This window comes from Sus scrofa, chromosome 14 (genome assembly GCF_054392235.1).
Source record: "Sus scrofa isolate SSC_HxYL_T2T_F1_AM1 chromosome 14, Sscrofa_HxYL_maternal_Yorkshire_Landrace_v2.0, whole genome shotgun sequence".
NCBI lineage: Eukaryota > Metazoa > Chordata > Mammalia > Artiodactyla > Suidae > Sus > Sus scrofa.
Window position 1 is genome coordinate 70,780,083 of NC_139396.1, and position 12,225 is coordinate 70,792,307.

Sequence of the window (12,225 nt, forward strand, 5' to 3'; positions counted from 1 at the left end):
GGACAATGCAAACGTCTCTTCCAGCTCGGATGCTGCCTGAGCCTCAGTGGCTGGGGACTGACCCAGCCCTAGGTCTGTCAAGGGAAGGAGCAAGGGAGGCCATGGACCAGCCCTCAGAGGGAGCCAGGGAGATGGGGGATGGGAGCTGATAGCCCTGGAGGAAGGAAGGACATGCTGGGCTAATGGGATAATTGGATGATCCTTGGAACGAGGGGCTGCCAGGCTGGGGCCAGCTGTTAGAAGCAGACACAAATAGCACAAGCAAAACAAGGGCGCTGGTGCAGGAAGCAGATTGCTGAGATGTGTGGGGGAGGGGCTGCGGTGGTCAGAGGGTGGGAGAGGGGACAGAGGGAAGCTGGAGCCTCTGTGGGGACCTTAGGACTGGACCTTAGGGACCCTGTGCTCTGAACCTGAGACAAAGATTCCATGTAGGAGCCCTGGACCCATTTCCATTTTAGGAGATATTCTTAGAGATCTTGGACTTATCCTGGCCTGGAAGGTGTCCCTCCACCAAGGTGACCCTTAGGGACCATGGAGCCCTCATACCTGCCCCCTGAGGTTTACCTGCAGATGGGACACCTGTCTGACATGCCTGTGAAGATATTGCTGGACTCTTATAAAGTAATAACTTTGGATGCATGACTCAGGGTCCCCTTCCTTTCAGCCTAACAAGTAGCTCTGTCAGGGGGGCTGGGCACAACACAAAGGGACCCTGGGAGGTGGCTCTGGTCTAGGAGTCAAAGGCCTGGCTTCTAATCCCAGTCTGCTGGATCCCCTAATTCATGATGTGATTTCATCCATAAATGGGGGACAATTATCAATGCCCTCCCTGCAAGGCTGGTGTGAAGATAAATAAGGTCATGAATGGGAAAGCAACTGGAAACTCAGAAGTTTCTCCGCCAAGCACTTTAGTCCTAATTCTGTTTCTAGCTCTGTGATTTTATTTATTTTTTTGTCTTTTTAAGGCTGCATCCGCAGCATATGGAGGTTCCCAGGCCAGGGGTTGAATCAGGAGCTACAGCTGTCAGTCTACGCCACAACCATAGCAATGCCAGATCCAAGCCACACCTGCAACCTACACCACAGCTCACGGCAATGCCGGATCCTTAACCCACTGAGCAAGGCCAGGGATCGAACCTGCATCCTCATGGATACTAGTCGAATTTGTTTCTGCTGAGGCAGAACGGGAACGCCTCTAACTCTTTGATTTTAGAAAGACTATTTCCTTTCTCTGGGCTCCGGTTTTTCCTACTATAAGGTGACAAGATCACAGGGGATGATCTTTAAATTCCCTTCTAACACTAATGACTCTAGCCCTTCTAAAAATCATCCTGTTTACACAGCATATACTTTAAGGAAAGTATGAGAAAGGGAAATTTGAGGCCAATATTATTCACGAATTTAGATATAAAATACTCAATATCAGCAAACCATATCCAGCAATGTATAAAAATAATATAAACCATGAGCCATTAGGGTTTATCCCAGGAACACAAGGGTGGCTTAACATTAGATAATCAATCAATATTATTCATCTGAATAAATTAAAGAATCGTATCTCACCAGACACAAGAAATGATTTTGTTTTAAAAAATTCAATATCCATTCATAGCGAAAACTCTTAGCAAACTACAAATATAAAGGTATTTTTGTAACCCAATAAAGAATATTTTTCAAAAACCTACAGCAAACACCATATTCAGTGGTGAAGTATCAGAAGCCTTCTCTTTCCAGTAAAGACCAAACCCACTATGCTATTCAATATTGTACTAAAGGTCCTAGCTATCACAATAAGATGCGAAAAAAATACAAGACTGGGAAAGGAAATAAAGCGATAATATTTGCATTAATTGTACTGAAAATTTCTTCGGAGATTACTGTACTAGTGAGAGTTCAGCAAGGCTGCTGGATACATGATAAATATAAAAAATCAATAGCATTCCTACATAACAGAAAAAACTATTATAAGAAGTAATTTACAAATATATTATTTACGATAGCAACAAAAGCTAGAAAGTACCTAAGAATAACAAATATACACAAAAGAGAAAATTCAAACTGATGAAGAGAGCACCACGTTCATGGATGGGAAGAGTAGAACACCTTAACACCGGCAATTATCCCCAAAGTAATCCGAAAACAAGCGCAATTCCTTTAAAAATCCCAATAGATTTCTCATGAAATTGGACAATTTGGATAAAAAAAAAAATCATGTGGAGGGGGAGAAAAAGGATCAAGAAGAGCCATGATCAGGAGTTCCTACTGCGGCACAAGGGGATCAGCAGTGTCTCTGCAGCACCAGGTCTCAGGCTCTATCCCCACCCCACACATGGGGGATAGGTCGCAGTTGTGGCTCAGATCTGACCCCTAGCCTGGGAACTCCATATGCCAAGGGGCAGCCAAAAACGAAAAAGAAAAAAAGAGCCATGATCATTTTCTTCCATTTGAGTAAGGTAAGACTCTGCCTTGAGAGATAGCTAACGTATAAAGCTTGAGTCATTACAACAGGCAAACAAAGTGAATGGGATATAACAAAGGTTAGAAGCAAGTCCATCTTATGTAGGCATGTGCCACACAGTGGAGGTCACATCATGAACCACAGAAAAAGGACAGAGTGTTCATTAATTGATTCTGAGACAACGGAGTTTCTTTATAGAAAAGTAAAATTGAAGACAAAATAAAGGAGGCGAAAAAAATAACTCTTTTAAAAGCAAACATAAGAAAATATCTTTATGATCTCTGGGGAAAGATGGATTTCTTAAAACACAAAGCAAAACCATAAAAGAAAATGCTGCTAAATCAACTGATCAAAAATTTTAACTTCTTTTCCCACAAAAAAACATTCCAAAAGTGCAAATTAGGGCAGTGTATCTACATTGCATATAATCAATAATCAAAGGATGAATGTCCATAATATACAATGCCTGTGAAAATAAACCACCTATTGGATAAATGGGTGAAGTTTTATCAGATGATTGAGATGAAGAAATCTAAACTATCAATAAACATGTGGAAAAAATTCAATCCCCTCACACATCATTGGTGGGAATATAAATTGGCCCAAACTCTATGAAAAAGAATATGGAGGTTCCTCAAAAAGTAAAAGTAGATTTACCATATGATCCAGCAATCCCACTCCTTGGTATGCACCCAAAGGAGTTGAAAACAGAATTTCAACAACATGCATGCCTGCACTGCTATGTATATGGCAGCATTACTCACAACAGCCAAGATGTGAAGACAACTCAAATGCTCATCAATGGGTGAATGGATACAAAGATGTTGTGTAAACACAATGGAAGACACCCTGCCATCTGCAACATGGGTGGACCATGAGCACATTCTGCTGAGGGAGGTAAGTCACACAGAGGAAGACAAGCACTGCCTGATATCACTGATATGTGGAGTCCAAAAAAGTCGAACCTGTAAAAAGCAGAGTAAAATGGTGGTACCAGGGCATGGATGGATGTGTGTAGTAAGACTGATGGTGGTTAAGGATACACACTTGTAATGAGTAGTAAATAAACCACTGAGATCTGATGCAAAGTATGATGAATACAGACAATAATTTGCCTTAACTATAATTATGTAATGTGATAAATATCACTGCACTGGGAATTACAATATATAAATGCACCAAAGAAACAGTATACCCTAAGCTTGCACAATGTTACATGTCCATTTTATTCAAATTTTAAAACAATTTTAAAAATTAAAAAAAAATTCAGAGTCCCCATTGTGGCAAAGCAGAAATGAATCCAACTAGGAACTATGAGGTTATGGGTTTGATCCCTGGCCTTACTCAGTGGGTTAAGGATCCGATGTTGCCATGAGCTGCCATGTAGGTCTCAGATGCGGCTCGGATCCGGCATTGCTGTAGCTATGGTGTAGGCCGGCAGCTGTAGCTGATTTGACCCCTAGTCTGGGAACCTCCATATGCCGTGGGTGCAGCCCCAAAAAGAAAAAAAAATAAATCTCACTATAATTAGGGAAAGGCTAATTAAAATACATTTTGCAGCCATTCACAGCCAGCCGAATGGTAACACTTTGAAAGTATCAGTGGGGCCCGGTTGTAAGCGGGTTGGGGGTTTAAGCTTGCCCTTCAGGGAGAGGGGGATGGGGGTAGAATTCAACATCATAGCCAGGGACTCTGTCAAGCAGCCTATGTAATGAAAGCCTGATAAAAGCAAGACTCTGGACAGCAAAGCTCAGGTGAGCTTCCCTGGTTAACATACTCGGGGCAACCATCACACACTGAGCTGCCAGAGGATGAGGTGAAGCTTTGCTTTTGGGACCCTCGCAGACTCCTCCCTGGACATCTCTCCTTTTGGCTGGTCCTGGTTTGTATTCTTTGTCTATCATAAAAGTGTAAGTTAAAAAAAAATAAAGAAGCGTTGGTGGGGAAGTGAAGAGAGAAATGCATGATACCTAATAGAGCTGGAGATGTGAATATCCGGTCATTTTCCACTCCGAGGCCTAGATCTTCAATAAAGATACACATGTGCAAAACCATGCACACAGATGTTCACTGCACTATAATACTAAAAAGCTGAAGCAGCTCTCAAAGGTGAAATGTGTAAATAAACTACGGTCTGCCCCTTCAAGGAACCATCACATAGGAAGACAGAATGTGTGACCTCGATGGACCAAGACTTACTCTGTGCTCCAAGCTAAATTTCTCTAGCAACTTCCTTCCCAACTGTGCCTGGAACACCTACCTATGTGCTAGTGCTCACCGCTGTTGTCCTTCCCCTTACTTTGAGGGACAGATTTAAATGTAGCTTCCTCTTACAATATCCCTGGGTCCTTCAATCCTGACATTGCAAATGAGCTGTGTTAACATCACATGGCAGGTGAGCAGCGGAAACAGACCTACACCCCTGGCCTTCTGACCTCCGTCCCTAAGGCGACAGGAAACTTGGAGAGCAGAGAATGCAGTCAGCCCACCTCTTGTCGGGCACCCTGCTCTCCAATGACCCATGGCTCTGGTCTCAGCCACTACAATTTCTAGTGGCTTCCCCACTAAGCCTCCATGTGGCTTGGCTTCCTCACCCATTAGGTGCCAATAATCTGCCTGGCTGTCATGTGAGCTCACTGATGGAATCAGGTAAAATCAAGGATAAGAAGCCGTAAATGTATGAAATCAATGACAAACTGCTAACTTTTCATTATCCTCACGGCACAGAAATGCCCTCTTGTCACGAAGATCAAGGGTGTCCACTGTGTGAGGAGATGTGTGGAGAGCTTGCCATGAGGATAATGAAGGCTGGTGGGGGGGTGATGCTGGGTCTTCTCCCAGAAGCAGGGCCAGGGCTCTGCTCCCTGCCCTCCTCTGGTGTGCGGCATCTGTGCTGGCAGCTCCCTGGCACAGGAGGCAGCAGGCAGTCCAGGGTCCCCAGAGGCAGGCCAGTCAGCCCTGACATAGCTGTCATGGGCCGAGGTGGTCTTCAAAGCTTCCCCCTGCACCCTACCCCCAACCAGGCCAGGGCCAGATGCCACCACACCTTTCCCAGGTGACAGGTTTCATCTGCCTCCTCCTCCTCCTCCTATTTAAGCAAGACCTAGGAGGACCCTCAGGTTGGAGACTGTGCCAGGCTGGCTCAGGCAATGTTGAGCTAAGCCAAAGGCAGTGCCCGAGTGCCCTCCTTAAGAAGGAGCTCTGTACCAAGCTGGGCCTCCTGCTCGCAGGGAAGGTGTGTGGGGGCCCTTCGCACAGACTGCTGGGAACCAGGGCCTCGGCCTCCCCCAGGGCCTGCGGGAGATGGTCTGCGGGCAGAGGAGGGAAGAACAAAGCTGGGCGATGGCTCTGCTGCTCCCCTGTGAGAGAGCACAGTGGCTTAGGGCTCCCACTGGCAGGGCTGGCGCTTAGGAATTCTTCAGTGGACATTAAGCTACTCTCTATGCTCACTTTCAAAATGTAACAACATTTCCCATTCTCCTGCTTCAAAGTACTGTTAAGAACCAAGTGTGAATCAATTAATGAAGAATTAAAGACTCATTGTGAGAAGGAGTGAGCAGCGCAGTGGGACGGGCAAGGCACCCCCAAGAGGCGGCTGCTCTGCCAGGCCCCACTGCCTGTGGCCAGAGGCACAGGGCTCCACAGGAAGCCTGCCCTCCCCCATGACCTTTTATCTACATGGGATTGTTTTCTCTGCCAAAGAGACCAAAAGGAAGGAAGGCCAGCAAGACATTCGTTCTTTTCTTAGCTCCTGAACGGCTGACATTTCAGGAAACCAAGATTCTGAATGGGACCAGAGGGGCTTTCCACTCATTCTGCCCGTCTGCAGACTGGGTCAGGCTTATACGGGGTTCTGACATGCAGGTGCACTTTCAGAGTTCAGGGGAGGCTCTGTCCAGAAAGCTCCTCCAAATGTATTTGCTCACTAAAGCTTCACTTCTTTGGCACAAGCCAAACGTGCATGTCTGTCTTCTCTGTACAATCACACACTCCGAATCATATCATTCCCCTCAGTGTGGATGAAGTAAATTCGTCCTTTCCTGAGAACAAGCTCAGGGGGGAGAAGGGAAGAGGAGACTACTACTGGTGGCAGACTCTGGAGCTGGAAGAGGGAAGACGGGAAGCGTGCAGAAGAGAAAGGATGTGGAGGGAGGTGGAGCTGGTGAAGCCTTTCCGCCTGGACAGGCAGGACCCAGAAAAACTACATGCAAAGAAAGCCAGGCAAAAAAGTAGATCACACTCTAAGCTTACATTTATATCGAGCAAATGCAAACTTATCTGTAGTGACAGAAAGCAGATCAGTGTTTGGGCAGGCTGGGGGGGGCAGGAGGGATCAGTGACGGGGGGTGGGGGTGTGTGGGCTACTGGGGCCGTGACCGTTATCTTGATTTTGATGATGGTTTCACGAGTGTCTATGTACATGGGTCAAAACTGATCAAAGCAAACACTTAACTATGCGCAGTGTATTTATTCTATGTCAGGTATACCTCAGTAATAGTTTTATAAAAGAGAAGAAAAGCTATGTGAGTCCAGTGTACCTGCCAAATGCCCATCTCGCATGCCTCTGGTGAGTTTTGGCAGAAACAAGAGGACACGTCGCTCTCAGAGAACTGGGAATTCTTTCTGTGAGCCGGTGGGATGAAGTGGACAATCCCAAGGTCCTGTGCAGACATCATGGTCTAGGCTGTGAGGGTCAAATATGTTAAGTAATAGGAAACCATCACAAAGACTGAAAGGATTTGATACAAAGAGGAAGTAGGAATTACTAAATAACCAATGTATGCAGAGATACTGGGTAAAAATAGTGGATTAAACACACGGGTCTAATTTCACTATATCTAAAACTCCACTAAAAAGCATTTTTTTAGGGCAAGGTCTCCAGTGGGAGCTCTCGGAAAGAAAAAATACGACATCAGACATTAAAAAAAAAACTTAATGAAAGGATTAGAAGACAGACTGAGGAAATTTCCCAGAGAGTAGAATAAAAAGACAAACATAGAAACTAGGAAAGAACAGGTGAAAAATTCATCCCAACAGCTGAATTATAGGAGTTGCAGAAATACAACAAAAGATATAAAATAATTCAAGAAATCTCTCCAGAATGAAAAGACATGAGTTTTCGGATCGAAAGGGCCACCAAGTGGCCAGCACAATTGGTATGTCTTGGTGACGTTCCTTAATGCTGGGGACAAAGAAATCCTACCAGGCCACATGCTGCCTCAGCAGCAGTCCTGAAAAGCTAGAAGACAATGGAACTGGCCTATTGGAGTTCTGGGGAGACATGACTTCTTATCCAGGATTCCACGCTTAATCAGCCAAGAGCTGGACACTTTATGACATGCAAGGTTTTAAAAAAATTTCCCTTTCATGCACTCTCAGAAGTTCTATATAAAATATATAAAATAATCAGTTATCACAAACATCATATGACAGCACTCATATGTGGAATCTAAAAAAGGATACAGGAGTTCCCATCGTGGCGCAGTGGTTAACGAATCCGACTAGGAACCATGAGGTTGCGGGTTCGGTCCCTGGCCTTCCTCAGTGGGTTAAAGGATCTGGCGTTGCCGTGAGCTGTGGTGTAGGTTGCAGACGCGGCTTGGATCCCATGTTGCTGTGGCTCTGGCGTAGGCTGGTGGCTACAGCTCAGATTCGACCCCTAGCCTGGGAACCTCCATATGCCACAGGAGCGGCCCAAGAAATAGCAAAAAGACAAAAAAAAAAAAAAAAAAAAAGGATACAAGTGAACTTATTTTCAGAAAAGAAACAGACTCACAGACTCTGAAAACAAACTTAAGGTTACCAAAAGGGAGAGGTGGGGGGAGGGATGGACTGGAGGTTTGGGACTGGCAATATGCACACTGAGGCATGTGGAATGATTGGCCAAGAGGGACCTGCTGTATAGCACAGAGAACTCTACCCAGTATTCTTGTGATAACCTATGTGGGAAAAGAACCTGAAAGAGAATGGATGTGTGTACATGTATAACTGAATCGCTATGTCGTACAGCAGAAATTAACCTTATAAATCAACTATACTTCAACAAGATTTCACACACACACACACAAAAAGTCATCAAAAAGAGGGAAGGAAGCAAAAAGTAAGACATGGGATCCAGAAACAGGTGATCCAGGACAGGAAAGAGGCAAGGGGCTCCCCGGATGATGGTTCTGGGGGTCCCCCAGAGCAGGAGAGAAGGAAGGTGCCAGGCCTCCCCAAGAACATACTGAGAGGAGATCTGGGTAACTGCCAGAGTTGAGGGTTCATCAGTGATAAGATCTTAGAAGCCTAAATGCATGAAAAAAACCCAAGATAATGGAAACAAAAAGCTATGTTGGAAAGGAAAAGCAATCACAGCTGATGTGAGGGGTACTCACACTGTCACAGTAACAAGGCACATTACACTGTAACCATGCTGGGGACAGAGGACATGGGAAGTGTAGGCTGTAGAGAGGTCAGTGGAGAAACGGGAGCTGAGTCCTCACCTCCCGTGCTGTGTGCTGGGAAGTTGGCAGATAATGCCTGCACTGGAGAATCAGGAAGTGCGGTGCAAACATGCTATTTATAGGTAGGTAAGATAATAGATTAAGATGAAGACGGCCCCCTAGGGAAAGGGAAATGGGGGTGGGTGTGAGGGGGGGCTGAGGACCACTTTTGTCTGAATAGACCTTGTAGAACTGTGGAAGGTGGCTTGTTAAATTACATGCCTCTGTAACTTCGATAACATATAAAATAGTAATTTTTAAGATCGTGAAATACACTCTCAGAAGTTCTATGTAAAATATAGAACTTACTGAGGGCCTGCAGTACACACAGCTATTCCATGTGTGTATACCAACCTGCTGGTGCAGGTTTTATGAAAAACGCATGGATGAGGGCATGTCCATTTGAAAAGGAACTTGGAAGCTAATCCACACCAGTGCTCAATGCCTCCTCAGCAGGCTACTTAGCTGAAATCGCAGTGTGTCTCCTTGAGAAACAAGATGCAAGGTTCTGTAAGTAAATGTCTATAGAAAACAATGTGGATGGAGCCTAGATCTACAGCCAGCTGCTCCAGGTCCTGATTTGAAGAGCAGGGGGGTAAAAATGCAGTGAGCAGGACAGAAAAACATGTCATCTGCTAGTGGCAAACAGACCCTGGCCCTGGCAGCCTGAAAAGAACAAGAAGGAAGCCCTGCCTGGGGGGTGGCTCATAACGTGAACATCAGGCTTCGTGTCTTACAATTTGGTGGACACTGGGGAGTTCCTGCATCAGGATGTTGATGGGGTGGCTCTAGGAGTCCAGTACAGAATAGGACCAATCAGAGAGGCTGTGGTCTTACTAGCAAGCCCAGATGGGAGAGCTCACAATACAGGGCACGGTGTGGAAGCCTCTTTGTCACTGGCAGCTCTGTGCCCTCCTTTGCCCTCCCTTGTAGATAACAAGGCTTACCTTTTCCTCCACTAGGTGCAGTCCTGGCATGTAAGATAGCACATTCCCTCAACAGCAAAAAAGCCAACAACCCAATGGAAAAATGGGCAAAAGTTCTGAATAGACATTTTTACAAAGAAGATACACAGATGGCCAACAAGCACATGAAAAATTGCTCAACATCACTGATTATTAGAGAAATGCAAATCAAAACTGCCATAAGGTATCACCTCACACCAATCAGAATGGCCATCATTAACAAGTCCACAGATAACATATGCTGGAGAGGGTGTGGAGAAAAGAGAACCTCCTGCACTGTTGGTGCGAATGTAAACTGGTACAACCACTATGGAGAACAGTATGGAGGTACCTAAGAAAACTATACATAGAACTACCATATGACCCAGCAACCCCACTCTTGGGCATAAATCCAGACAAAACTTTCCTTGAAAAAGACACATGTGCCCGTATGTTCATTGCAGTGCTATTCACAATAGCCAAGACATGGAAACAACCTAAATGTCCATCGACAGATGAATGGATTAAGAAGATGTGGGGTGTATATACAATGGAATACCACTCAGCCATAAAAAAGAACCAAATAATGCCATTTGCAGCAACATGGATGGAACAAGAGGCTCTCATACTAAGTGAAGTCAGAAAGAGAAAGACAAATACCATATGATATCACCTATATCTGGAATCTAATATAAGGCACAAATGAACCTTTCCACAGAAAAGAAAATCATGGACATGGAGAACAGATTTATAGTTGCCAACGGGGAGGGGGAGGGAATGTGATGGCCTGGGAGTTTGGGGTTAATAGTTGCAAACTACTGCCTTTGGAATGGATAAGCAATGAGATCCTGCTATATATAGCACTGAGAAATATATCTAGTCACTTATGATGGAACATGATAAAGTGAGAAAAAGGAATGTTTATGTATATGTGTGACTGGGTCACCTTGCTGTACAGTAGGAATTTGACCGAAAACTGTAAACTAGCTACAAAGGAAAAAAATAAAAATCATTAAATAGAAAAAAAAAAAAAAAAGAAAGTACACCCCCTGAGGGCAAGGTCCTTGTCTCACTCACAGAGCACTGCGCCCTTCGTTCTGTAGGTCCTTCAGTCTACAAATTCGCTTTGGGGATGTCAGGGAGAGAAGAACCTGTTGTGGGAGCTTCTCTTTTTTTTCTTTTTCATTCTTTGGGTCTTCTGTCCATTGCTGTTGTCTTCTGTAGGCAGGACACACCCAAAGATACAAGTTTTTTTGGTTTGTTTTTGTCTTTTTAGGGCCACAACTGCAACATAGGGAAGTTCCCAGGTTAGAGGTTGAATCGGACCTGCAGCTGCCGGCCTATGCCACAGTCACAGCCACACCAGATCCAAGCTGCATCTGTGACCTACAGCGCAGCTCATGGCAATGCTGGATCCTTAACCCACTGAGTGAAGCCAGGGATCAAACCTGTGTCCTCATGGATACTAGTCAGGTTCTTATCCCACTGAATCACAATGGGAACGTGCCAGGTTTCTTTTAAAAAGAAATGAAAAGGAGGAGGAAAAGGTACCTAGCACAGTATCTGGCACACAGCAGATACTCAGTAACTATTTACAGAATGAGTGAGATGGAAGATAAAGACAATCTGTTTGTTAGTCTCTTAAAACTGGAAAATGAGGAGTTCCCATCATGGCTCAGTGGTTAATGAGTCCAACTAGGAATGATGAGGTTGCGGGTTCGATCCCTGGCCTTGCTCAGTGGGTTAAGGATCGGGCGTTGCCATGAGCTGTAGTGTAGGTCGCAGACGCAGCTCAGATCTGGTGTTGCTGTGGCTGTGGTGTTGGCCAGCGGCTATAGCTCTGATTAGACCCCTAGCCTGGGAACCTCCATATGCCTCCGGCGTGGCCCTAGAAAAAGACAAAAAAGAGGCAAAAAAAAAAACCACTGCACAATGACTCCAGGCAATGAAATTAATCACAGATGTAGAAAAAAAAGCCCAATGAGGAGGGAAAAGGTGTCTGTGTTGTGTCACCCCAGCTAAGTGCTGAAACTCAGTCCTAGCCCTGCAGGAGCTCCAAAGAGGGCAGGGCAGACAGAATAGATGGGGAGGGGAAAGGGCCACATGTTTGAATATTTAGAAGAAAACACGAGTAACGAAATACTATTCTGCACTCTGAACTAGTGAAGTTGGGCAGTGTGGCAAGATATAGTAAAAAAGCATAGAGTTTTTGGTTCAAGCCCCACCTCCGCTACTTACCTGTGTGATTTTTGCCTAACTACCTCATCTCTTAGTCTGCTTCCTTTTCTAAAAAGTATGGATAATAATCTGCTTCACAGAATTCTTTTTTTTTTTTTGG

The 12,225-nt window shown here is 44.9% G+C and overlaps 1 long non-coding RNA gene across 1 annotated transcript in view; it reads right to left on the reverse strand.

Annotated features, from left to right (window-relative positions):
* The window catches only part of LOC146396672 (uncharacterized), a 59,488-nt gene that overhangs the window by 18,314 nt on the left and 28,949 nt on the right, over window positions 1-12,225 (reverse strand). The window lies entirely within an intron of this gene.